General features: G+C 44.5%; 1 long non-coding RNA gene across 1 annotated transcript in view; it reads left to right on the plus strand.

Annotated features, from left to right (window-relative positions):
• LOC123364993 overlaps positions 1-5642 on the plus strand; it is a 55322-nt gene extending 49680 nt beyond the window's left edge. Inside the window, exon 3 of the long non-coding RNA XR_006577391.1 lies at positions 5059-5642. This is a non-coding gene — a long non-coding RNA (uncharacterized LOC123364993). The remainder of the gene's footprint in view (positions 1-5058) is intronic.
• Positions 5643-26353: the final 20711 nt, after the last annotated feature.

Here is a 26353-nt window from a genome sequence, read left to right on the forward strand (position 1 = left end):
TTCATTGCATCTAGAAGGCAGATTTCCTTGCTAGGTAATATGGGAAATTATAGTTAATTGAAACGAGTGGGGAGACCATCCCATTCTAAAATCATTATTGGGCATTTCCTTGCATTTAAATGGGAGTGTGTTTCAGGTGTTTACTTTCCCTAGCCTTCTCTGTAGGACCTGATCCAAAATATTTCACGTTAGAATAGTTCAACCACATGAAGATGTTTTAGCTATAAAAAGAGTTGGCAGTTTAAAAGGTCAAGTTAAACAAAATACAACCACTGCTTCTCCTCAAGTCAGAGCTCCATGTTTGGGTTTATGTGCCTGAGAAGGAGGGACAAGTTATCCCAAATTGTCTCTTGTTAAATTTGAACATAGATATTTTTATACATCTTTCCATGGATGAAGAGTTTGGGTTTTTTTAATTTTGTAGGGGTTTTTAATGTGAAATATTTTGGATCTGAAACTTTGCTTTAGAAAAAGGAAAATAATTAATCTATCAGTGGTCCCGAACGTGGTGCCCGTGGGCGCCGTGGCGCCCGCGGGGGCATTTATGTGCACCTGCCTAGTGCCCAGCAGGGGGGAGAAGCCGTGGCCCGGCATCTGACTGGGACAGAGAACTCAGGCTGGGAGCACGGTGTTCTCTGTTCCCAGCAGGCGCGGGGCCCGCCTAGTGCCCAGCAGGGGGGAGAAGCCGTGGCCCGGCACCTGACTGGGACAGAACTCAGGCTGGGAGCACGGTGTTCTCTGTTCCCAGCAGGCGCGGGGCCCGCCTAGTGCCCAGCAGGGGAGACAAGTTGCAGCCCCGCGCCGGCTGGGGACAGAGAACTCCGGGGCTGCAGGCTACAGGCGCCGGTGTTCTCTGTCCTCGCAGCTTCTCTCCGGCTTCGCTCTTCTCTCTGGATTCATATGTTATATTAAATATGATGTTGTTCGGATTTTTTTAATGTACAAATACAAAATAAGCCTTGAAAAATTGTTGGCGCCCGCCACACTCTTCTGAAAACATGAATGTGCTACTGGCCACAAAAAGGTTGGGGACCACTGATCTATATGGTCACTTTACTCGGGGAAATGTTAGTAAGCATGTAAGTAAAAGTATAATCCTAGCAGGATTTGAACTTGCTACCTTTGAAACGTGAAGCAGACTTGCACAGAGAAGCTCAAATTCAGAGGTGAGTTTAAGAAAGTGTAGAAAGAGTCTCAGATGGTGACTTACACTTCCAGACACCCCAGTGTGTTATGTCAATTTAGACGCTCGCTCGACTCCATTAGCCTCCCAGATGCTGAGTAACTTAGATCCCCTTATACTGACTTAGTCCCCATTACAACTATTTACCCCCACTCTAACGAAATCTAAGGCTATGTCTACACTACAGCCTATGTCAGCAAAACTTATGTTGCTTGGAGTGTGTGAATAAACCACCCTGCTGAGTGCCATAAGTGACACCGACATAAGCGCTTGTGTGCACAGCACTATGTCAGCGGGAGGACTTCTCCTGCCAACATAGCTTCTGCCGCTCACAGAGGTGTTCTTTTCATGTCGATGGGGGTGGGCTCTCGCCTGTCAGCATAGAGCATCTTCACCAGATGCACTACATTGGTGCAGCTGTATCAGTACAGGTGCAGCGTTGTATGTGTAGACATGGCCTAAGTGAAAGTTGATGTAATTTACACACCAAGGAATGGGAAGAAGGTGCATGTTCCAGAAGCCCCCATGCTACTTTAACTTAAACCTTCCTACCCCACCCTCCATCTTCCTGAAGTGCAAATTTCTCCAACGTGGATTTCCTTAGATATTGGGGGTGGGGGGTGGGGTCTAAGAAGCTCTACAGGAGTCAGATTGAGCATAAAGGAGTCTAAATAAAGCTAAGAAAGCCTGTTTAGCAGAAAGGTTACTCACTTAGACAGGGCCTCTGAGTGATCGTTTTAATACTGACTTCAATGGTGGCAGCACCAGACTCTGAGATGCCAGGATAGACCATCTTTACTTAGAACTTTACTTAAAACCTAATCACGGTTTGATAGAAGTCACAGGCAAAACTCCCAGGAAGTCAACTGGGACCATGATTAGGCCATTACCCTTCATGGGGAATGTGGAGCTATTTTTGGTTACTAAGGCAGCATGTACACTACCCATCACTTTTGATGGCCTTTAGTGTACTGGGTCCCCACTGCAGTGTGTTGTACGTGTGTCATTGAAAGGCTCTGGCCAGGGGAGGGGAGGCAGGGGCCATGGCTCCAGCTGTTCCCCACTGCCAGAGCCTTTCCCTGTGGGGAGAAAGAGCTCTGGTGGGAACGGGGGGAGCCAGTGAGCCTTTTTCCCACTGCTTCCTGCTGCCAGAGTCTTTCCAGGCAGCGGAGAAGATGCAGGGAGTTGATAGCCTTTCCCTGCTGCCCCTCTGCCCAAGCCTTTCCCTGTGGAGGAGAAGGGCTCCAGCAGCAGAGAGCTATTTCAGCCATACCCCCACTACCAGAGTCTTTTCCTGTGGAGGTAGCGTGCCACTACCCAGCTTGGGCCAGTAGAGAATGTGTGGGGTATGTACCCATACCCTTCAGGCATGTCTTCACGGCTTGATCCAGGCCTCACTGTCTCCACTGCTATTTATACCCATGCTAGGGGAGCTATACGTTTATGTACACTACACGCTGCTGAAAGAGTTCTGCAGTTTAGACACCCCCTATATTTCCATTAAAATATTTGAATGCAAGGGTGTAGTGAGGCGGCCTGGCTCCCGGCCGCACCTGAGAGGGCCGAGCCAGAACAGCCGCCGCTGCAGTGGGCGGAGCCACTGCCGCCTGTCCCCGCCCCCCAGAAGTCAAGGGGCGGGACAGGAAGTATAAAGGCCCGGCCCCAGCGCTCAGTTGCTGCCCGGCGGCCGGAGAGGACAGACACTACTGACCGAGCTCCTGCTGGACCGAGCCTTCCCCGAGCCCGGTACCCTGAGGTGGACTGGCCGAGCCTTCCCCGAGCCCGGTACTCTGAGGACGGGCCGAGCCTTCCCCGAGCCCGGTACCCCGAGGAGCTGCCCGAGTGTCCCCCTTACCCGAGTCCTGAGGAGCAGCCCGACCTAGCCAGCCCTCAACACGCCGAGGAGCCCATGGTGTGGGACCCCGCTGCGGACCCCAGAGATGAGCAGGTACCCATGGAGGGGGAGATGGGAAGTAGCCCGGGGGTAGCTGACCCCAGTCTGGCTACCGCAGATTTCGAGCCGATGTCGGTGTGTTGCGGTCAGGACCCCACCGACACAGCAGCAGACTAACTGCCACTGTTAGGGCCCCGGGCTGGGACACAGTGGAGTGGGTGGGCCTGTGTCCCCCCTGCCACCCCACTCACGGGTGGCAGTCTCCCCCCTCACACCAGCACTCAGGCGTAGAAGTCTGGACTAACCTGTTGTTGTTGCTCAGCTCCTGCCTAAGGACCTGAGCCCTGGACTACTGTTTGGGTTGCTCATCCCTGCCTGAGGGCCTGAGCCCAGAACTGCTGTCTGTTGCCCCGCCCTGACTAAGGGCTTGGGCTTAAATTACTGTTTGTTTTGCTCAGCCCCTGCCTGAGGGTCTGAGCCCTTAGACTATTGTTCGCTGCCCCGCCCTGACCTAGGGCTTGGACCTTTGGAGACTGAACTGCTGGTTTAAGCCATGTTGTGAGGCGGCCTGGCTCCCAGCCGCACCTGAGAGGGCCGAGCCCCAACACCAGACGTCTACAAAGGGAAACAAGTAAAAGTTGACATTAAAAATTTCATGCAAAAGGCCTGGACAGTGTGGTGTCTAGTTCCTTGCCAAATATCCAAATAGTTAGAGAAAATCAAACTTAATGTCCTGTTTTTATTGTTTCTTCAACAAAAATGTGAGCATACGCTGCTTTTTACAGTACTGCTGTGTATCGTATTTCTCCATAGACTGTATGGTGTATGTAGGGGTGTAAAGGTGCGTCTATTTTCTTTGTACTGTAAAGCACCCTGAAAGGTAAACTGGGCACTCTTTCCTGTCCAGAAGGGCACTCCCTGTGATCTAATTCAAGATGCCTGGCTACACACACAGTTGTATCAGTTGAATGACTGAATGGTAAGCTGGTGCAACTTCACTGCATAAACAAACCCAGACTGAGCCCTGGTCTACACTGGGGGCGGGTTGACCTAAAATATGTTGACTTCGTGTAGCTATTCATGTAGATGAAGTTGGCATATCTTAGGTCGACTTACCTGGCCGTGAGGATGGCGGTGAGTCGACCGCTGCCGCTCCCCCGTTGACTCTGCTTCCACCTCTTACAAGCTAGAGTTCCGGAGTCGATGGGGAGTGCCTTCGGGGATCAATTTATCCGCCTCTAGATCCCCGATAGATCGATCCCTACCCGCCGATCCGGTGAGTAGCGAAGACCTGCCCTCAACACACTGTTTTGTGTCCTGAAGACTTTATTTTTGTTTTTTGTTGTGTCCTTTAATCTAAAATAAGTCATCCACACTGAAATATATATTCTCTTAAGAAAAACGTAACAGGTGAGAAACTTACAAAAATATTTTTGTAAATTTTCTTAGGATTCATTCTGGGCAAAACCACACTGTTGTATTATTAGGGCAATACAGACTCCAGCAAGTTTGCTTCTGTGCAGATAATAATGACATGACAGCACTCTTTTCCTACCAGCTCAAATCATTCTTGACTCTCAATTAGCCTATCCAGACAGGGGGGAGACTTTCTTGCTACACTCTGCAGTATGAGTTTATTTAAGAGGGAAATCTCCTGGCAGGATCATGTGGTATTAGTACATTTTGGTGGTGTGTTTTTTCCAGAGGAGACAAGCTTGATTTATTTCTGCAACATAGCTACTGTACTACTTATCTCTTTCTCCCCACCGAAACTGCATTCTTAAAGGTGGACATTTAAGATTTTATAGTATCGTAGAGGGAGAGAATGTATATTTAATGGCAAGATGTATTCTCCTGATGCCAACATAATTTTCATATGATAAACTAAATCGGTTAGTATATTTAACTGTTATTTCTGGGAAAGAATTTGCTTCAGTCGTATAATGTCTTTCCTTTTTTCTCTCTTATAATAACATCTTAGAAAGCAGGAAGAGTGTATTACACTAAAACAGCCTTAGAGTGAAGTTCTGCTCTGAAGATATATTACAGCAATATTCCAGGAAAGTGAGCTGCCAATAACCAAGGAGGAGGACTTGCTGATAGGCTGTATTACTCAAAGCGTGACACAAGTGAAGAAAGGGGCAGCTTCAGTATAGTTCTAAGATGAAGCTCAGCAAATGAACAGAGGAGTGGAAAGCTGCTTTGATTTGCCCTCTGCCAGGTACCAGGAGGAAAAGCTGGTGCTAATGTCAAATCTGTTTGTATTTTTTTTTTGTTTGTTTGTTTGTTTTTTGTCTAGACAAAATATTTGCCACAAATGGTCAGATTTGCATCTGTCATAATACAAGCTCTGAAAACTTGAATGATTAAAATGAATTCCATTGTGTTCACTAATGTGGAGATACACAATGCTATAGAAAAACCTTCCTTCAAACAAAACCACAATTGCATTGCCTGTCAAGTCTGGTAATCCTGTATACAGCCAGACCTGAAGAAGAGCTCTGTGTAAACTCGATAGCTTGTCTCTCTACTAACAGAAGACGGCCCAATAAAGATATTACTTTACCTATCTTGTCTCTCTAATATCCCAGGACCAACATGGCTGCAACAACCCTGGCTATAACAAGATGTGTACAGGGGGTCCCCGGTATACATCAGGGTTGTGTTTTTGAAAAGGGCAATGGATACTGAAATGACGGATACTGGGGAATGTTTCCGCATAAGAAATAATGATCCACCCACCTTTTCCCGCCCAGTTCCACCCCCTCCTCCAAGCATGCCCCATCCCAGCTGTTCAGTGGCATGCAGGAGGTGCTGGGAGGGAAGAGAAGGAGTTGATCGGCAACCCACGTGGCTGCTGGCAGACAGGAGATGCTGAGGCGGGGCACTGCCAATGGTTGCTAAGACACAAAAGGTGAAGCAAGTAAGTTGTAAATGAGGAATATGTGGATTGGGACTGATGTGAATTGGAACACATTCCACTATTGATAAGCAATGGATATACAAAACGATGGATAAGGGGGAGACGTATACGGGGGATCCCGTTATATATTCCAACACATCAGATTTAATTGTTACAATGCAATTCTTTTTAATGTCTTCAGGTATTTCAAAATTTTATAATGTTAATGTTTGTGTTAGAGGAACAGGACAAAGGACTGGATGCCTTGGTATAAATCACCATAACCCCGTTGAATCCTTTGTAACTATTCTGATTTACCCCAGACAAAGATCTGGTTCAAAGGTTGCTTGATTAAATGTGCACATCAGTTATAAACAATGAGGTGAAAGATATTGTCTCTGACTTTTTTAAAGCATATAGGAAAATGGAATATTTCTCCCTAGGCACAATCCAGGATTAAGCTCTGGACAGATAAATACATAGATCGGGATTTCATTGTTTTTGATGCATTTAAATTTGATGATTAACAAAATTTTAATGTGACCGTGTACAAAACCTTGCACCAACATTGTGTGTGTGTATACGAGGAAAGAGAGGGGGCGAGAGAGAATATGAACTACTTGTAGAAGTAAATGGCTTTTGTTCTGAATTGGTTGGTCCAATTGCATCTGGCCAGAAAGAAGGAAAAGTGAAAGCTGATTCAATAGTAGAAGCTTTGTTTGGTTGACATGATTCTTGGTACTGTAGTTGACCTCATTGTAGGTTGTCACTATGATACATCATTCCTGTCTAAAAATCTGGTGGTATGGTTTGGGTACCTTAAGTTTGGAGGCAAGTGCTGTATGCTGAAGCCTGTAGTGGATCCCCTTAACTCTTACAACTTTTGTGGAAGTAATGGAGAATTTTCAGAAGAGTAGGAGCTAACAAATTACTTCTGGTATAGGTTACCCTCCATTTATCTACACTAGCAATAAATACACCCTGCACACCTATGAGCAAAGACAGAGTAGTAGGCACTGAATTGTGAATCGGGTTGTCTTTGAGTCACAGTGTCTGCTGAGGCTATTCATGTTGTGATGCAATTCACATACCACCCTCTGCTCAGGGTTGTGCCTAAAGCTCTTTGGGCTTGTCTACATGGCGCAGCAAAGCACATTAGAGGGGTATAAGCTGAAGAGCACTGTAACATGTTGCACTCCAACTGTCCTGTGTAGACCCTGCTGGTGCTCTTGGTACCTGTTAGAGCGTGCCAACAGGGTCTACAGGGAGCAGTTTGAGCACAACATGTTAGAGTGCTCTATGAATCACGCCCCTCTAATGCGCTTTGCCATGCCAAGTAGACAAAGCCCTTAGTCACTACCTTCTCTTCTGTTTAGAATAACAATAGAGTTTTGCTAGCTGCTTGACTAAGAAGGGGAAAAAATGCTGGTTTTTTTTTCCTAGTATGGAAAATACAGGATTCCAGATTTAGCTAGGGCTTTGCCACAGAGGCACCAGAGATTTCTCATTCTGAAGGGAGAATATTTGTATCTGAGTATGTGATCCTTAACCCAGCTAAAGCATGAGCAATGCTGATGGGTGTCAAACACTGACGTGCATTTCTGATTTTGCTGAGGCTGAACACTTTGTGTTGGCTGGGCTTGTTGAAGCTGTGACTATTTCTATGTGACTGTGTGTTCTGAGAAATGGAGTCTTGGGACAGATATTGGTCCATTGCTGAAGCACTGCAAAGGGACCTTAAAGCTGCCCTAAACGGGCAGCAGCGGATTCCTCCAGAGTATCCTGGGGTCCTTGACTTCAGGGACGGGAGAGGTTGTTTCACGGTGATGGGAGGGTGGGGTACTCCTCAGCTGATCTAAGGTACACTTGTTCAACCCCCAGCCAGCCCCAGGCCTGGGACTCCACCACCACCTCTGCTGCACCAAGCTCTGACCTGACAAAGGTGAGGATTTAGCTTTTTGTATGTATTAAATAGAGAGAGGTCTGAATCAAAACACTTGAACTTTTAGGGAGTTTGGAATCCAAATGTACATCTGAATCCAAATTCCTATGGCCATCTCTAAAATAGGCTGAAACAAAACATGATCTAAACAACCCCAAATGCTGTGGGATCAAAATCCAGACTCTGCAGCTTGGTCCCATCTCTAGTTGTGTTATTGGTTTAAATCCTGTTGTTTTTATGCAGCCAATGGGAGTTTAGCCTGCTTGAGATTTGAGTAAGACTTTCAGGATTTGGCCTTTTGCCCTCTTGCTTTGTCTTGTGGCGACTCTTTTTCCCCTCTTGTTCAGCTCTGTAACATGTTTAGTAAATTTTAAACCTTGTAAATAACAAGTAAAAAAGAAAATTCCTCATCTGACAGTCTCATTGTATCTGTCATCTCCTGTTATACTCTGTGACATGACAGAACCCAACGTGAATATGATGATACATTATGACATGACACATGACACCAGTTACCCAACATTGTACCTCATTAAAAGGAACTGTAAAGGCATAAGCCAGCAGTGACCCCTTTTCATTAATCTCTTGTTCCTTTCACTGCTGTCATTAGGAGTTCCGTTTTTTTATTCTTGGCCAGTTTCCCAATTGTTTGATCTTGAGTGTTACAGAGAAACACAGAAGAAAACTATCTGAAAGCCTGAGGACCACCATACCTCCTCTCTGCAATCATACAAAGCTGATCTTTTGAGATAGGCCTATCTAGTACTAATAAGGATTCCCTGCCTAATGCCCCAGAGGAAAGCAAAAAAATTGAATATTCCTGGGATAATTTCTTCCTGACCACAAATTTGGTGATCAGAATGAACCTTGTCCACATAAGCAAGAATCATAATGGAAGATCATCAGAATCTAATCACAGTTTTTACTCCAAAATACAGTTGAATTCCAAAGCAACTAACAATTGTTTTCTCGAATCACAGTAAAGCAGTTTCTACCAGAACCTGCAAAGGCAGAAAATTCCGACCACCTGCTTAGTAAAAAGCTCAAACATGGATTAAGGTTAACTGTGAAGCAAAACTGCTTAGATTGTAATCTCTTTAGATGAGGGACTGTCTTCAATGTTTCTACAGCGCCTGGCACAATGGGATCCTGCTCCGTGACTAGGCTTTCTAAGTGGTATGGTAATACATATAAATAATGATAAATCAACAACAATATTGTTTTTACTCTCCGCTGCTCCTTTATGATGTGTAAAACCACACTGAGACTTTTTTCTGCCAATTTTTTATATAGAGAATACCAGGTCATAATGTGGTGCAGCAGACACACTATTACACTATCATGCAAAATTGTATATCAGGGGTAGGCAACCTATTGCATGCGTGCCGAAGGCTGCACGCGAGCTGATTTTCAGTGGCACTCACACTGCCCAGGTCCTGGCCACCGGTCCAGGGGGGCTCTGCATTTTAATTTAAATTTAAATGAAGCTTCTTAAACATTTTAAAAACCTTATTTGCTTTACATACAATAGTTTCGTTATATATTATAAACTTATAGAAAGAGACCTTCTAAAAATGCTAAAATGTATGACTGGCACGCAAAACCTTAAATTAGAGTGAATAAATGAAGACTCGGCACACCACTTCTGAAAGGTTGCCGACCCCTGTTGTATATGATGAAGAAATTAAGGCTTTTTTCATGTCTGCAGAAAAATGTATTAAGTTCCAAGAGTGGGAAGAAGCTGAGTTATACTTGATAGCTCAAATGTTTAGGAAATGCATATTAAGAATGGAAAAACATAAATCTGATTTTCAATTACCCTGGCTGGTAATGCTCCATTGTATACAATGCAGGCATCCTCTGGATTGATCTAACATCTTAGAACTGGATAACAAACTTCTGAGCAGTATATGTAGTGAGTAGAGCTCACAAACTACTAAGGGTGTCTTCCTAATTTGTATAACATTTTAATAGCAGGAAGGGTGACTGAGACATGGATATGTATATAACTCTGGTAAGGCAGATCAATCACTACCAAACAGTGGGGTGGACATCTGGAGATAAGTTGCCAGCTCCTGCAGCTACATTAAAATCAGGTAATACAGCTGCAACCTGTTATGACTGGTATTTCCCCCCAGATAAAAGAGCATATGTATATAATTCAGGTGATGGAAGATGTTTCAAGTGGTATCACTTGGCTGCTTTATCCATGTTTGGCGGAATCGAAGGGTTTTGCAAATGAACAAGGGTAAAACTTTCCTCTCTAGCTTACTGATTCTAATCGGAGTTGGCTGAGTATTGTTACCACCTCAAGATGGTTCATCTGCAGTTGTGAGTTGAACTGGTGGCCTCATTCCAGTTCTTAGTGGACAGATGTTTGCATCACAAAAACACCATTACAGGCACCTTGACTGCTCTGGTGAGGCTGACAATAAAGAATTGAACAGGTATGGAGATAGAAGGCCATCTCTAATGGTCAGTCTGCTGCTGAAAAGGCCACATATTGGCCAACCAGCAACAGGAAACTTGTGCTGTTGCGGATACTGTGCTGCTGTGTGGATAAATGCCCTCACCTTCTTGCATTGTCATTCTCTAGCGGTTCATAAACATTACATGCAGTTTAACAAAAGGGAGACTATCACAGGCTTGGATTTGCAATTGGACACCAAGGTCCTGTTATTGAGTTTGCTATTCATGGAAAAATGTCATCTAAAAGTCAGAAACCCAATTTTCTATTTGTTAGTAGATGCCAGATGTTATATTGCAGCTCCGTGGAAGAAATCTGAGTCACTCACCTTGACTAATTGGTACAACCGGCTAAGGGATGTACTAATGTGGAAAAGATTAGTGATACGAAGAATCCCGAATCAAAAAAAAAAATTCTGAACACTTGTCTGCAACTGTGGCTTCATGTTCTGACTGCTGCTGGGGGGAAAAAAAGACACACTTGCCAATCCACCAAACATTTTTGTCTTTGCTAAGCTCATATTATATTTCTCTTTATAATTTACAGTCCCTGTACAAAACCATACCAGCTCTGACTGTTTTGGGAATGAACGCTTTAGCTATGGGTTTGTTTGATCTTTAAATGCTCAAAATAAAAAGTTATTTTTAAATACAGTATGAACCCCTTGAGCTCTTTCACTGCAGAACGTACATTTTCTGTCGGTAACAGTATTCTTTTGACATTGCAGGTGCTAAGAGCTGTCTAACGTAAGTGGCAACTCTACAGTGAAGTGCAAATATTGCTAATACATTCTAGATATTGATATAAGGCCCAATTCTGCCAAGAGCTCTGTATGTGAATGTGTGTGGAACCCCATTGACTTCAAATGGTCCACCTGTTTGGACCATTTGTTCAGAAAAGGGCAACAAAAATGATTAGGGGTATAGAACGGTTTCCATATGAGGAGAGATTAATAAGACTGGGACTTTTCAGCTTGGAAAAGAGGCTTCTAACGGGGGATATGATGGAGGTCTATATAATCATGAGTGGTATAGAGAAAGTAAATAAGGAAGTGTTATTTACTACTCCTCATAATACAAGAACAAGGGGCCACCAAATGAAATTAATAGGTAACAGGTTTAAAACAAACACAAAGTATTTTTCACGCAACACACTGTCAACATCTGGAACTCTTTGCCAGAGGGTGTTGTGAAGGCCAATACTACAACAGGGTTCAAAAGGGAGCTAGATTGATTCATGGAAGATAGGTCCATCAATGGCTATTAGCCAGGATGGGCAGGAATGGTGTCCCTAGCCTCTGTTTGGGATTGGGTGACAGGGCATGGATCACTTGATGATAACCTGTCTGTTCATTCCCTTTGGGGAACCTGCCATTGGCCACTGTCAGAGGACAGGATACAGGGCTTGATGGACCATTGGTCTGACCCAGTATGGCCGTTCTTATGGGGTTCTCAGCACAGGCCTACCTGAGCACAGAAGCTGCATTTTGCTGAAAGTAATGATCCTGGATACACACAGCATGCAATATAGCAGGACTCCACTACAGCGAGACAGAATGGCAGTGAGAATGACTGGCTAGAGCATTAGATGGGAACTCTGGAGACCTGGGTTCTATTTCTGGTTTGGCCATTGGCCTGATGGATGACATTGGGCAAGTCATTGAATCTTCCTGTCACAGTTTCCCCATCTGTAAAATGGGAATAATGATACCGACTGCCTTTGTGAAGCACTTTGAGATCTGCTGATGTGAAGCACTATCTATAAGAGCTAGGTATTATTATTTATTAATATACTGTTGGACATGAGGCCAAGGGATGCGTGTCTTCAGCCAGCCAAGAAGTATACAGGAGCCTAATTCATAGCCTATTGAAGTCAATGGAGACGCCTCACTAACATCACTGGGTTGGATTTTGGCCCTGGTAATACCAATCCACACCCTGTAGTCACTTGAAGTATGGCTGCTGCTTTTGAAATGTCATCTTAAAAAAGACTTAAAAAAAAATTTGAAGTCCCAGGTTTTGTATGATTTATACACTACAAGTTCCCACTGTGAATAGTATGTATAAAAATAACAGGAAGTAGTAGGGATAAGGTTATAAATGTTTTTTCTCTTCTGTTTGGAGTTTGTCATTAATTTAGTTTTTCTACATTTTTTTTTCTGAGGCTTTCCGGATTATTTTGTCCTCCTTCCTCCTCTGATTTCTCATGAGACCTGGTGCCCTTTCAGTTGCAGTCTGTGGGCAAAATGCCACCTTTGACTCATTCCTGTCATAAAACCCTAGTGCCAGATTCAGCCCATGCTACACTACGGGGTTGCATACCTTAGGTCGACTTATTGCGGCATCTACACTGCACTGGGTTGATGGGAGAAACTCTCCTGTCAACTTACCTTATGCTTCTTGTTCCAGTGGAGTACCAGATTTGACAGGAGAGCAATCAGCAGTCGATTTAGCGGGTCTTCACTAGACCCACTAAATCAATCCACCGGTAACTGGAGACAAGCCCAAAAAGAGTAATTCCGTGCTCTGCAAGATGTCCCATTGGAATCACTTCTCCCCCAGCAAGGTACTACTCCCTACAGTGAGAGTGAGGGCAGCTGAATCTCACCTGAAATGGGGAACATTAAATAGGTCCCAAATTTAGAGCAAGATTCTTTTTGATGCCCTTAGGCTGAATACTGCCTTAGTACAGGATTAGTTTCATTGACTTCACTGGGACGCCTCGAGGAGTAAGATACTACCCAGCATGAGTAAGAGCAGCACAAGGTAGCCATTCGTTTTGTATTAAAATTGTCCAGAATGCCTAAAACCCAGTTGCATTTCTGTACAAGATGCAATTAAAACTTGCTGCTTTCCTACACCCCAGCCTTTCCTTCTGCCCTACTTACCACTGAATTCCCACCCCCTGCAGCTGCCTCTTTGCCTTACAACATCCCATCTTTCTCCATGACTTTCATGCCAGCTTGTAGGCTTTATCTCCCTTGTCATCCCAAACCTGTACTTTTATTTAAAAGCATTATTGAAGGATAGGTGATCTTTTTACCTTTCTCCTCAATAACTCCCCCTCAGCTAATAAACAGGGGAATCAGTAGGATTTACAACTACTGAATTCCTCTGAACATCAGGCCACTTAGTTGCCTAAATATGAAACCAGGACCAGATCCTCGAAGATGGTGCCTAACACCCTTTGAGGATCTGGGCCTAGATGCCTAACTTTTAGGCATCTAATTTTGAAAATTTTGGTTCTTAGTGTGTCTAACCATATTCTTCACAGGCAAGAAAGTAATGTAACACTGCCATGTTTCTTTAATGATGAAATTTACCCCTGTGCAGAAGAGCAGCTCAAGATCTTATGGACCACATAAGCCCTTACCCCAGGGTTTATATGGTGTACAAGACCATGTATGGGTTCTCCGTACTGGAGTGAATTTCACTGTAACTAACTTCCAAAAGAAATTCAGTGTGAGAGAAAATATTAATGTTTAATGAGGGGGAATGCCCCTCTCTATCAATATTGTCTGTCTCCAAGTCTCTAAAAGGATCTAGCAAATAACAAAGTTTAAAAAGGAATTAAATTCTATTTTTCAAAGTAACATGATAGTGTTTCTTTAAACCTAACAGATATTGGATTACCTACTATTTCTATCTATTATTAGGATACTTACTAGCCTATGAATTCCTGTACATTACCAGAATCCACATTTTGGGTATAGACACATACTTCTTAAAGGTACCCGAGTGTACTTAGAATTATGCCAAGACACTGCAGGCTGTTTCTAGAGCACTGACAACAACATTGATAGAAAACAGTTTGTGAGCTGGAATAGCATTTATGAATTGTCATGCAATTGATCCAGCTTTTCCTCAGGATTTTAACTTCCAATTAACTCCCAACAGTCTCTGTGTGGACAGAAATATAAAAGTCTGGGATTATCCTAGAAATATCACACCTCTCAGTACACACACAGACATTTTCATATACCAGTGTTGACTTCAGGTGGTAGTTAATGACTTGACAGATGGAAACCCCAAAATAAGTGTTATCTGTCTGAAATGGACTCTGATACCTGCATCAGATTGAAAATGTTTTGCCTAATATTGTTTCAGTTGCTACCTAAAATAACCATATGTGAAAAAGATAATTTGCTTTGTACAACTCTTTTGGTCTATAGTCAGTTTAACTGCTTCCTCAATATAGCTTGGGCAATGAAAATCAATCAGCTTGGCTTCACGTCTGTTTATAGTCATGGTCTTGTTCTTACTGCTCCAATATTTGGGGTTCAAACACTGCAGAAGGATGTTTATTGATATAAAGGCAACTTTTTTCACTGGAATTTGAAGAATAGTGCAGGAACATTTCTATTGGTGGTAGATTTAGAAAAAAAAATCTTGCTTATACATCATTTAAAATTTGGACCAAACAGATTGCCGATATGCCTTTAGTACCAGCTCAGAGGCATTTTGAAGGGAACAAAAATGAAACAGAGGTAGGGTCTGATCCCTTGGGCTCCACAGTACCTTCCATTACTGCTGAATGCAGTGGGAATTGAGCACACAGCCCATCACAGAATCAAGCCTTTATAGAATACAGTAATACATTTCCAGGCCTGCTTCCACTAAAATGAATGGCCAACACACACCCCCATTGCTTATAATGGGGGTAGGATTGGGCCCTAAGAAAGAGGAGAACATTAGCAGCATTTTAAAGCTGGCGTTATGAACAGCAGCTAGACTAGTTCTAGTACTTGGGAAAGTTTCTAATAAGAACTATGAATGGGAGCATTTGAATTAGAGGCTAAATAAAAGGACCAAAAGATTTCACAACACTACCCTCCCCATAATGGCACAATCCATCAGTTGAGGAAAGGAGGGCAGACGTGGTCAAGGCATTGTGCTTAAAGGATATCCACCAGATACAGCTATACAGTAACAGAGAGTGACATTCTTCATGTTATATCAGTTTAAAAATCCAGATAGCTCGAGATATTGATGTCAGCTACTAGGACCACCGGGCTTCATTGCCCATGGACATCAGCACAGCCAGCACCTGTCTGTTCAGCAGGTTGTGCGCCTCGCAGTGAAGGAATAAACATGATCAGCTCCCCCTCCCCCTGCTCTTCCTAGGCAGCAGCACCAGCAGCACATAAGGAGAGGTGTGCCTCCCACCAGTCTGTGTCAACACACGGAGTTCAGTCAGGTGAGGCAACCCATAATTACTTGATTTAGATTGCAGATGATCACTTCAGTAGCGTATACGCAGAGCCACCAGTTACAAGGGGTGGAATTGCCTTTTTAATTTCCTTTCATCCATTTTAAAAGCAGAACCGCTCTTCCTGCATTTATTTAATGCCCCATGTAGGGCCTGATTCAGTAATGTCCTGAGCAGGAAGGATCTTACAAGGCTGTGCCTTAAAATAAATAAAGGACAACAAAGTCAGCACAGAAAAGAAGCCCTGTAAGGAAAAGTAGAGAATAGGATTTGTGCATTGTCAAATATTAGGGCCAAAATCTATTCAATTGGGCCTAAATGGTGACAAAGATTATCTTTTTCACTGTCTGTTTTGCTAATTATTTTAACTAGAGGATATGTCTTTCTTGTGGGGAACTGACTATTAATTTCAAAAGCACAAACATGTTTAATGCCTTAGAATTAGGATACTACATTATTTATTTTTTTTAAAAGTTTATCTATATATTGTTTCCAAAATGTATTTACTTGTTAATACCAAACCTTTTATTGAGTGCAGTTTCATGCATTCTTTCACCAGTCAAGTCAACATTACTGTCTTTTTAAAACAGCTGTAAATCTCTTTGATTGGGACTTGAGGCTGGAATCATTCGTGTTGTGTTAAACTAAACTGTCTTATCTCCTTGAGTGCCATGAAGCCCCTAGCATGTCCAGAGCTGCATCTGTACATCGCCTAGGGATGCCAATACTTGAAGGCTATTAATAAAGACATTTGGGGAGGAAATAGAGAGAGATTTTAACCCCCAATGAAATGCATTTGAAGAGATGACTGAGTAAGAAAATACTACTTTTTTTTCCCTTTTGGATTAAAAAGAATAGGGATTATTCCTTTTAAATAGGAACAATCAACCACCCTGGAATGGAGCCATTATTTTCAAAAGCATGGTGCCTGCTGAGCATTTGCAGTACAAGCTTTTATCTTAAACAAAATCTTCCATAATCCATGAAAACCTTTAGAATTATACATAGAAAGGAGAGGGAAAGGTGGTCCTTTCCTTTCCTTTCTGCCTCTCCTGATCCAGGGCTGGCACAAGTTAAAGCTACCATTGGGCTGCTTTAATTTACACAAGCTAGAACTGCCCTTACTGGCCAGGAATTGCAGAAATTCCAGCTGCAGCAATGCTCCTCTCTGCCCTCAAATGGACATAACACACCTTCTACAGGGCGTGGGGGTCTGGAGGGGCTGGCATAAAGCCAGCTCTGTCATCTTTACATCAGTGCAGGATCTCTCTAGCAGAGACGAATCCAAGGATGTCCCTTTAAGGCAGATTTCAGGTCACTTTGTGCTCTGTTGGTGTTACAGTGACCAAAGTGGGCCCCAGGATTTGTCCCATAATCTTTAAATACTTGCAAGATCCTAGTGTACCAAGGATCATATAAGCTCCTAGATAGAGAGGTTAGATTAGAAGAGAAAAGTCAAAGAAATGGCTTGTTTTTCAAGCGTCTACAAGTGCTGGTATGGTTTAGGGTTGTGTCTCTCTGCCGTAACATTTTCAATGGGTGTGTGAAAGGCATAGCCTCTGCTCCACACAACACACACACACTCCTTGTGCAAGATTAAACCATTCGAGGCAGGCAGTAGAACAAACCCAAAAAAGTGACCAGGCACAAATAGACATTATATTATTAATAGTAGTAATATTTAGTAGTGTTACTGTAGCACCAAGGAGCCCTAGTCATGGACCAGGTCACCACTGTGCTAGATGTGGTACAGACACACAACAACTCTCTGCCCCAAGGAGTTTACAGTCTAAGTAAAAGACGAGAGACAACGCTTGAATACAGACCGGAGTACAAGGAAACAATGAGACAGGATTGGTCCGCTTTCTCCACAGATGCTCTCAGCTTATTTGAGGGCTCAAGCCGGGTCACTGATGTTCCTCAGGGATGTTTCCAAACTAGACACTTGTAAGGTTGCTACTTGGTCCTTTGCGATTGTTGTTCAAGCAGCCTCCGATCGCACCTTTGAACTGCACTGCTTGGGAGTCACCTGAGTGGAATACACGTCTGCAACCACTGGAAGAAAAAACGGGTACTTATTTGTTTTGTAACTGTTGTTCTTCAAGATGAAGGTGCAGACGTGTATTCTGCGACCCACCTTCCATCCCCTCTCCCTCAGAATCTTCAGCCAGCTTCTCTGGTGTGAAGGAGCTACGGGGAGGTGGGGGCGGCACTGCCCTTTTATAGCTTCGGGAGGGGCCACAAGGAGGCATCGGGCACAGGCACCACTCTGAGGGGTACTGCTAAGGGAAAAATCTCCCATGTTGGCCCATTTGGCGTGAACTCACCTGAGTGGAATACATGTCTGCACCCACATCTTGAAGAACAAGAGTTACAGAACAGGTAGGTAACTCTTTTTATTTTCTTTCTTATTGTGAGCGGTCTGTCTGTCAGCCCCTTCAGTAAAAAGTGTTCTAGTGTACTAGTGTTCTAGTAAAATATATATTTATTTATTTTTAGATGGATGAAATTCTGTGCTGCATTTCTAAGAGGGGCAGCACAGAACTCACAGCCCAGGTGGAGGAAGGGGCTAAGGTAGCTGTGAGAGGGAACCCCTCTCTTCCAATCCTCTTTGCTTTTCACAGACCACTCAGGGACCTTGTCTTCTGGAGATACCACTGTGCAATTTATTTATGGTATTTCAGTCCACCACCTTCTACATACTAGTGCAGTCACAGTATTTACAACTTTCTCCTGTTACACTACCCTTCTCCAGAGGCAGAAGGAGAAAAGGTATCTCCTCCCAGAGAACTCCCTTTTATCAGGCCCTAATAGCCTGCCCCTCTCTTCTACTTCTCCCTCTTTGCACTTCCTTCCTGTGATCTTTTATCCAGTCTCCTTGTTAATGGGCTAATTAGCTACCCAACCCCAATCTGAGCTGGTAATCAGGAATACCTCTCCTTCATTACTCTCTCCCCAGGGCCCTAATTGGTTAAACAGTGACCGGAGTGCTGGTTCAGTTGCCGATTCCCAGCACTCTGTCACAGTGGCTTTAAGCCACCCTTGTGCCCTCCTGGTCCTAGGCTGCTCCAGAGGTTGGAGAGGCCCACAGCATAAGTTAGAGAGACTTGGGGACCTGTCTAAGTTATGGCAGCCATCTAGAGATAGCCAGTGTCTTCTCCCCTGACATATTCCTCCTACCATCCTGCCCCACCCCAACCTACACCGCGGCTTGCAAAATTGTCCTCAGTAAACAGCTTATAGACTAGTTCCTGCTCTGGGAGAATCCTCCTCTGACCTAATCCGTGGTTTTTATAGCCCAGTTATGCCACTCCAGCCTTTTTTATCTGGCATATAGGGCTTGGAATGGGGGCGAGGATCTCACCCAATGTGTGTTAAATAATTTTGACATTAAAAGAGAAGGCTGCCCCCTACTATCAGAATGCTCCTTTTGTAGCAATACTTCAGCAATCTCAACATAAAGACAACACTTTCTTCAAGGAAGAAAATCCAAGATAATGGTGTTTTTTTTCCTTTTTACCAACTTATATCTTAAAAGTTCAAACTTGTATCATGAGCCAACTCACAGCCAAGTCTTATAGTTCTTACCCAGATAAAACACCAGCACAAGCAGAGAAATTGGTGTCCTTTTAAACAGGGAAATTCTTAAGTTCAGTGGTTTCTTGAGTGCTTTATAAACCCAGATAAGAATAGAACAGGCAGAAGTATTCTAAATGACAGAAAAGACACAATGCCTACTTCAGTTCAAGCTGTTTAAAGACTACAGGGCCCGATACTTCACTGTTTATCCCGTTTTATGCCAGGGTAATTCCACTGAAACCAGTGGAAACCCACCAATGTAAAATTGGACTGACCAAGTGGACAATGAGACCCTTTACATACTCTGAAATCTCAAGAAAAGGTTGTAGTAGTGATTGACTTTATCTCTGTTCAAAATGTGCCTTGAGTTTTTCTCCTTGCAATCTCTCTTATTCACCCCGATATCTGCTGGGAGATCAGGGTGGTTAAACACTGGAATAAATTGCCTAGAGAGGTTGTGGAATCTCCATCTCTGGAGATATTTAAGAGTAGGTTAGATAAATGTCTATCAGGGATGGTCTATGTTGTGTATTTGGTTGTCATGGTTTTTGTTACCATGGCAACTGAGTTAGATTATTATGGGTTAGCTCAGCCAGCTTCAGCCGGCTGAGTGAGCTCTTGGTCTCTGTAAATAAAATGGTGGTTTTGTTAGCTGTCAGCTCTCTGGCCTCAACTGATTTCTTCCTAAACCGGCTCCCCCCACCAAGGATATAACAAGTGGCAACGAGGGTGAGATTCCGGTGCTGCTCCAGTAACAGAAGGAAGTAGAAGTCAAGGTAAAGAACAAACAAACAAAAAAGCTGCTTGTTTGCACTGACTGTGAAAGTGAAACTAAAATCATGGCTACTCTGACCAGGCCACTGGAACCTTTTGATGAGAATATGGAGCAGTGGCATGTGTATACTGAGCGTTGTGAGCTTTTTTTTATTGCAAATGACATTACAGAAGCGAAGAAGGTGCCAATATTCTTAAGTGTTGTAGGGGCTAAAACCTACTCCCTGCTACGCAGCTTACTACATCCTGTTAAGCCAGCAACTAAATCTTACAGTGACATTGTGGAAATCCTGGGGTCCCATTTTTCCCCAAAACCACTGGTAATTGCTGAAAGATATAGGTTCCACAAAAGAGACCAAAAGGAAGATGAAACAGTTGTACAATTTGTAGCCATTTAAAAAAAGCTAGCAGAACACTGTGAATTTAAAGAGATTGTAAATGATGCCCTGCGTGACAGGTTAGTGTGTGGCCTGTACAGTGAAGCTATATGGAAGCGCCTACTGATAGAGGCTCAGCTTACCTTACAGAAGGCTGTTGATATTGCTGTCTCCATGGAACTGGCTACAAGGGAGGCGCAATATATCGGTGCATCCCCTAGGGTGCAAAAAGTGTCACAAGAACCGACCCACAAAACTGTGCAGAGTCAAGAATGTTACCGCTGTGGTAAGCCGGGTCACCAGGCATCGGAATGCTGGTGCAAGGACCTGGTGTGTCGACACTGTGGCAAAAAGGGACACATTGAGTGTGCCTGTAAACAAAAGAAAAAGAGGCCTGTGGTCTGGCCGACAAAAAAAGGAACCCTGCATACCCTAGAGCAGACCCAGGATGATCAAGGTGACACCTCATCGCAAGAGGAAGTGCTACTGCATGTTTTGCCTTTGGCAATGGGCTCACATGAATACTGGGTAACCCCGTTATTGGATGGCAAACCTATACGCATGGAACTGGACACCGGTGCAGCCGTCTCGCTGGTCTCAGAGACTGTGTATAAAGAAAAGCTACAGCATCTTCCGCTTAAGGCAACAAAAACTGTTCTGAAGACGTATACGGGAGAAGCTGTGCCCATGTTGGGCACTATTGATGTTAAGGTGGAGTCAATGGACCGGCTGCTAAATTGCCACTGTTTGTGGTGAGAGGTAACTACCCAGCCCTAATGGGTAGGTCTTGGCTTGGGAAGATTCAACTGAACTGGGCAGAAGTGCACCGGATGACTAAAGAAGAAACCAGTCTAACCCCTATACTAAGGAAACATGCTGCTGTTTTTGGAGATGATTTGGGAAGTATGAAGGGAATCACTGTGACATTGAACATTAAACCTGACAGTCCACCAAAATATCTGAAAGCCCGAACTGTGCCATATGCCATCAGGCCAAAAGTTGAAGCAGACCTGGAGCGCCTGGTCACCAATGGAGTCCTAATACCAGTTACCCATAGCTCATGGGCCACTCCTATCGTTCCAATAGTGAAGAAAGATGGCTCTCTCCAGATTTGCGGTGATTTTAAAGTCACTGTCAACCCAGTGTTGTGTGCAGAGCAATACCCGCTTCCCCGCATCGATGACCTCTTCGCAGGCCTGGCTGGGGGACAAAAGTTCAGTAAGATTGATCTGAGTCAAGCATATTTACAGATGCACGTCGATGAAAAGTCCCAAGAGCTGTTGACTATTGCGACTCATAAGGGGCTTTATCGATACTGTTGCCTACCCTTCGGAATAACATCTGCTCCCGCCCTGTTCCAGAGGGCTATGGACCAGATCTTGTGTGGCTTGTCAGGAGTTCAGTGCTATCTGGATGATATCCTGGTCACTGGAAGAAATGAAGAGGATCACTTAAAGAATTTAGAGGCTACCCTACAAAGACTGGAAGAGTATGGCCTACGAGTTCGCAAAGACAAGTGTGAATTCTTCAAGCCCTCTGTTGAATATTTGGGACACATCATTGATTCTGCAGGTCTTCATAAGGCCCCTGCAAAAGTTAAAGCTATTGTGGAGGCTCCCCCACCTCGAAATGTAAGCCAGCTGCGCTCGTTTCTAGGACTCCTGAACTATTATGGAAAGTTCATCTCACAGTTAGCCACACTGCTAAAACCACTTCATGAGCTCCTTGGGCAGAAAAAGGCCTGGAAGTGGACTGAAGCCTGTGATGTTGCATTTAACAAAGCTAAGGATGCATTGCTAAATTCTGAAGTTCTAACGCACTTTGATCCATCCTTACCACTGCAATTGGCCTGCGACGCCTCCCCTTATGGAGTGGGAGCAGTCGTGTCACATATTATGCCTTCAGGAGAAGAGAGACCTATTGCTTTTGCTTCACGCACTCTAAGCAAAGCAGAAACTAACTACGCCCAAATCGAACGTGAGGCATTAGGAATTGTTTTTGGAATTCGGAAGTTTCATCAGTACTTGTTTGGGCGAAAGTTTACTCTTCTCACAGACCATCGACCTCTGACATCAATTTTTGGACCCTACACAGGCATTCCCCCATTAGCTGCTAGTCGTATGCAACGTTGGGCATTGTTACTTTCAGCACACACATATGAAATCAAATATCGGAAATCCACTCTGCACGGCAATGCAGACGGCCTCTCAAGGTTGCCTTTGCCGGTCAAACACCAAGATAGTGCCCAAAAGGAAATCTTCTACTTTGAACAGGTAGAGAATACACCCATCACTGCTACTCAGATAAAGAAGGCAACTCGCGTTGACCCAGTATTGTCCCAAGTTATGGACCTGGTGATGCATGGAAAATCTCGACAAACCTCTCCGGTCTCATCCGACCTTGTTCCCTACATGTCCAAGCGGACGGAGTTATCGGTCCAATCTGGTTGTTTGTTGTGGGGGAGACGTGTCATTATTCCACCACCACTGAGATCACAGATATTAGAACAGCTACATTCCGGTCACTGTGGAATAGTGCGCATGAAGGAAATCGCACAAAGCTATTTTTGGTGGCCTGGATTGGACAGCGCTATTGAAGAGAAGGCAAAAGCTTGTATGTCATGTCAGGGTGTGAGGAATGCACCCCAGTGGGCACCCCTACACCCATGGGACTGGCCTGAAAACCCATGGCAACGTATTCATGTTGACTTTGCTGGCCCCCTTGAAGGAAGCATGTTCTTGGTGGCAATAGATGCCCATTCTAAATGGCCAGAAGTCTCTATAATGCAGTCCACTTCTGCAGAGAGTACTATCCAAAAACTACGAGGACTCTTTAGTCGTTTTGGTCTGCCAGAACAACTTGTGAGCGACAACAGACCGCAGTTCGTTTCTCAGGAGTTTCAAAATTTTATGAAGGCAAATGGGATACACCACATCACGTCAGCACCATATCATCCGTCCGCCAACGGATTAGCTGAAAGATTTGTGCAGACAATGAAAAACGCTTTGAAATCAGCAAGGGGACAACACTCCATTCAAAAGCGTCTGGATACCTTTTTACTTTCCTACAGAAACACACCTCATGCTACGACCCACGCATCTCCGGCCTTTCTAATGATGGGACGACAGCTGCGCACTTGCTTTGATCTGCTGAAACCTTCTGAACCCCGACAAATTGTGCAACATCAGCAGCAATATCAAGTCATCAGATGGGCACCCAGAGCAAAAGACCGAACCTTTAGCCCGGGACAGCCAGTTTTGGCTCGGAATTATACTTCCAGAGCTAAATGGGTCCCGGCCACAGTCATCACTCAAACAGGACCTGTTTCCTACACAGTCCGGACTGCAGAGAATCTTACCTGGCGGCGACATGTAGATCAGCTGTTGCCAGGTCATGCCAGTCCTCAGAACCCATCTGCAGTTGAGGGGTCTGACTTCACCACTTCTGGTGAGGCACCAAATCACGAGTCACCTGTTCCTGACTGTTCTCCTCCATTACTGCCGGCGGCTGAGATACCCCTTTGCCCAGCACGAGCTGATACCACCTCCTCACCCGTTCGTGCTGCGGACCCTGAGCCCCTAGTGCTTTCGGGTGCAATAACACCAGAAGTTCACCGTAATCCGGCTAGAGACAGAAGGCCTCCTCATCGGCTGGATCTTTAGCTAGGGCGAACCCACGGTTATGGGGCAAAATAATCCCCAGGGTTTAGCCGGGAATGGAGGCAGTCTACCCTCCTTCTCTAGTATAGTGTGTGTTTTATTTAGGGGATGTTCTTATTAGGGGGGGAGGAATATGTTGTGTATTTGGTTGTCATGGTTTTTGTTGCCATGGCAACTGAGTTAGATTATTATGGGTTAGCTCAGCCAGCTTCAGCCGGCTGAGTGAGCTCTCTGTCTCTGTAAATAAAATGGTGGTTTTGTTAGCTGTCAGCTCTCTGGCCTCAACTGATTTCTTCCTAAACCGGCTCCCCCCACAAGGATATAACAGTCTAGACAGTATTTGGTCCTGCCATGAGGGGAGGGGACTGGACTCGATGACCTCTCGAGGTCCCTTCCAGTCCTAGAGTCTATGAATCTATGAATCAATACAGCGATGCACAGACAATCCAGGAAGTTTTTGGAAAGTGTAGGGAACAATTTCCTGGTGCAAGTGGTGAAGGAACCAAGTAGGGGCAGAGCTCTTCTTGACCTGCTGCTCACAAACAGGGAAGAATTAGTAGGGGAAGCAAAAGTGGATGGGAACCTGGGAGGCAGTGACCATGAGATGGTTAAGTTCAAGATCCTGACAAAAGGAAGAAAGGAGAGCAGCAGAATATGGACCCTGGGCTTCAGAAAAGCAGACTGACTCCCTCAGGGATCCTGAGGGCAGGATCCTCTGGGAGAATAACATGAAGTGGAAAGGAGCCCAGGAGAGCATTTTATTTTAAAGAATCCTTATTCAAATTGCAGGAACAAACCATCCCATTGTTTAGAAAGAATAGTAAATATGGCAGGCGACCAGCTTGGCTTAACAGTGAAATCCTTGCTGCTCTTAAACACAAAAAAGAAGCATACAAGAAGTGGAAGATTGGACAAATGACCACAGAGAAGTATAAAAATATTGCTCAGGCATGCAGGAGCAAAATCAGGAAGGCCAAATCACACTTGGAGTTGCAGCTAGCAATGGATGTTAAGAGTAACAAGAAGGGTTTCTACAGGTATGTTAGCAACAAGGAGACGGTCAAGGAAAGTGTGGGCCCCTTAATGAATGAGGGAGGCAACCTAGTGACAGAGGATGTGGAAAAAGCTAATGTACTCAATGCTTTCTTTTGCCTCTGTCTTCACGAACAAGGTCAGCACCCAGACTACTGCACTGGGTGGCAGCACAGTATGGGGAGGAGGTGACCAGACCAGCCCTCTGTGGAGAAAGAAGTGGTTCAGGGCTATTTAGAAAAGCTGGACCAGCACAAGTCCATGGGGCCGGATGCACTGCATCCAAGCGCGCTAAAGGAGTTGGCTGATGTGATTGCAGAGCCATTAGTCATTATCTTTAAAAACTCATGGCGATTGGGGGAGGTCCTGGATGACTGGAAAAAGGCTAATGTAGTGCTCATCTTTAAAAAAGGGAAGAAGGAGGATCCAGGGAACTACAAGCCAGTCAGCCTCACCTCAGTCCCTGGAAAAATCATGGAGCAGGTCCTCAAGGAATCAATTCTGAAGCACTTCAAGAAGAGGAAAGTGATCAAGAACAGTCAGCATGGATTCACCAAGGGAAAGTCATGCCTGACTAACGTAATTGTCTTCTATGATGAGATAACTGGCTCTGTGGATGAGGGGAAAACAGTGGACGTGTTATTCCTTGACTTTAGCAAAGCTTTTGATATGGTCTCCCACAGTATTCTTGCCAGCAAGTTAAAGAAGTATGGGCTGGATAAATGGACTATAAGGTGGATAGAAAGCTGGCTAGATCATCGGGCCAATGGGTAGTGATCAATGGCTCCGTGTCTAGTTGGCAGCTGGTATCAAGCGGAGTGCCCCAATGGTTGGTACTGGGGCCAGTTTTGTTCAATATCTTCATTAATGATCTGGAAGATGGTGTGGATTGCACCCTCAGCAAGTTTGCAGATGACACTAAACTGGGAGGAGTGGTAGATATGCTGGAGGGTAGGGATAGGATACAGAGGGACCTAGACAAATTAGAGGATTGGGCCAAAAGAAATCTGATGTGGTTCAACAAGGAAAAGTGCAGAGTCCTGTACTTAGGACGGAAGAATCCCATGCACTGCTACAGACTAGGGACCGAGTGGCTAGGCAACAGTTCTGCAGAAAAGGACCTAGGGGTTACAGTGGACGAGAAGCTGGATATGAGCCAACAGTGTGCCCTTGTTGCCAAGAAAGTTAACGGCATTTTGGGTTGTATGAATAGGAGCTTTGCCAGCAGATCGAGGGATATGATCATTCCCCTCTATTCGGCATTGATGAGGCCTCATCCGGAGTACTGTGTCCAGTTTTGGGCCCCACACTGCAAGAAGGATGTGGAAAATTGGAA

This window comes from Mauremys mutica, chromosome 2 (assembly GCF_020497125.1).
Source record: "Mauremys mutica isolate MM-2020 ecotype Southern chromosome 2, ASM2049712v1, whole genome shotgun sequence".
NCBI lineage: Eukaryota > Metazoa > Chordata > Testudines > Geoemydidae > Mauremys > Mauremys mutica.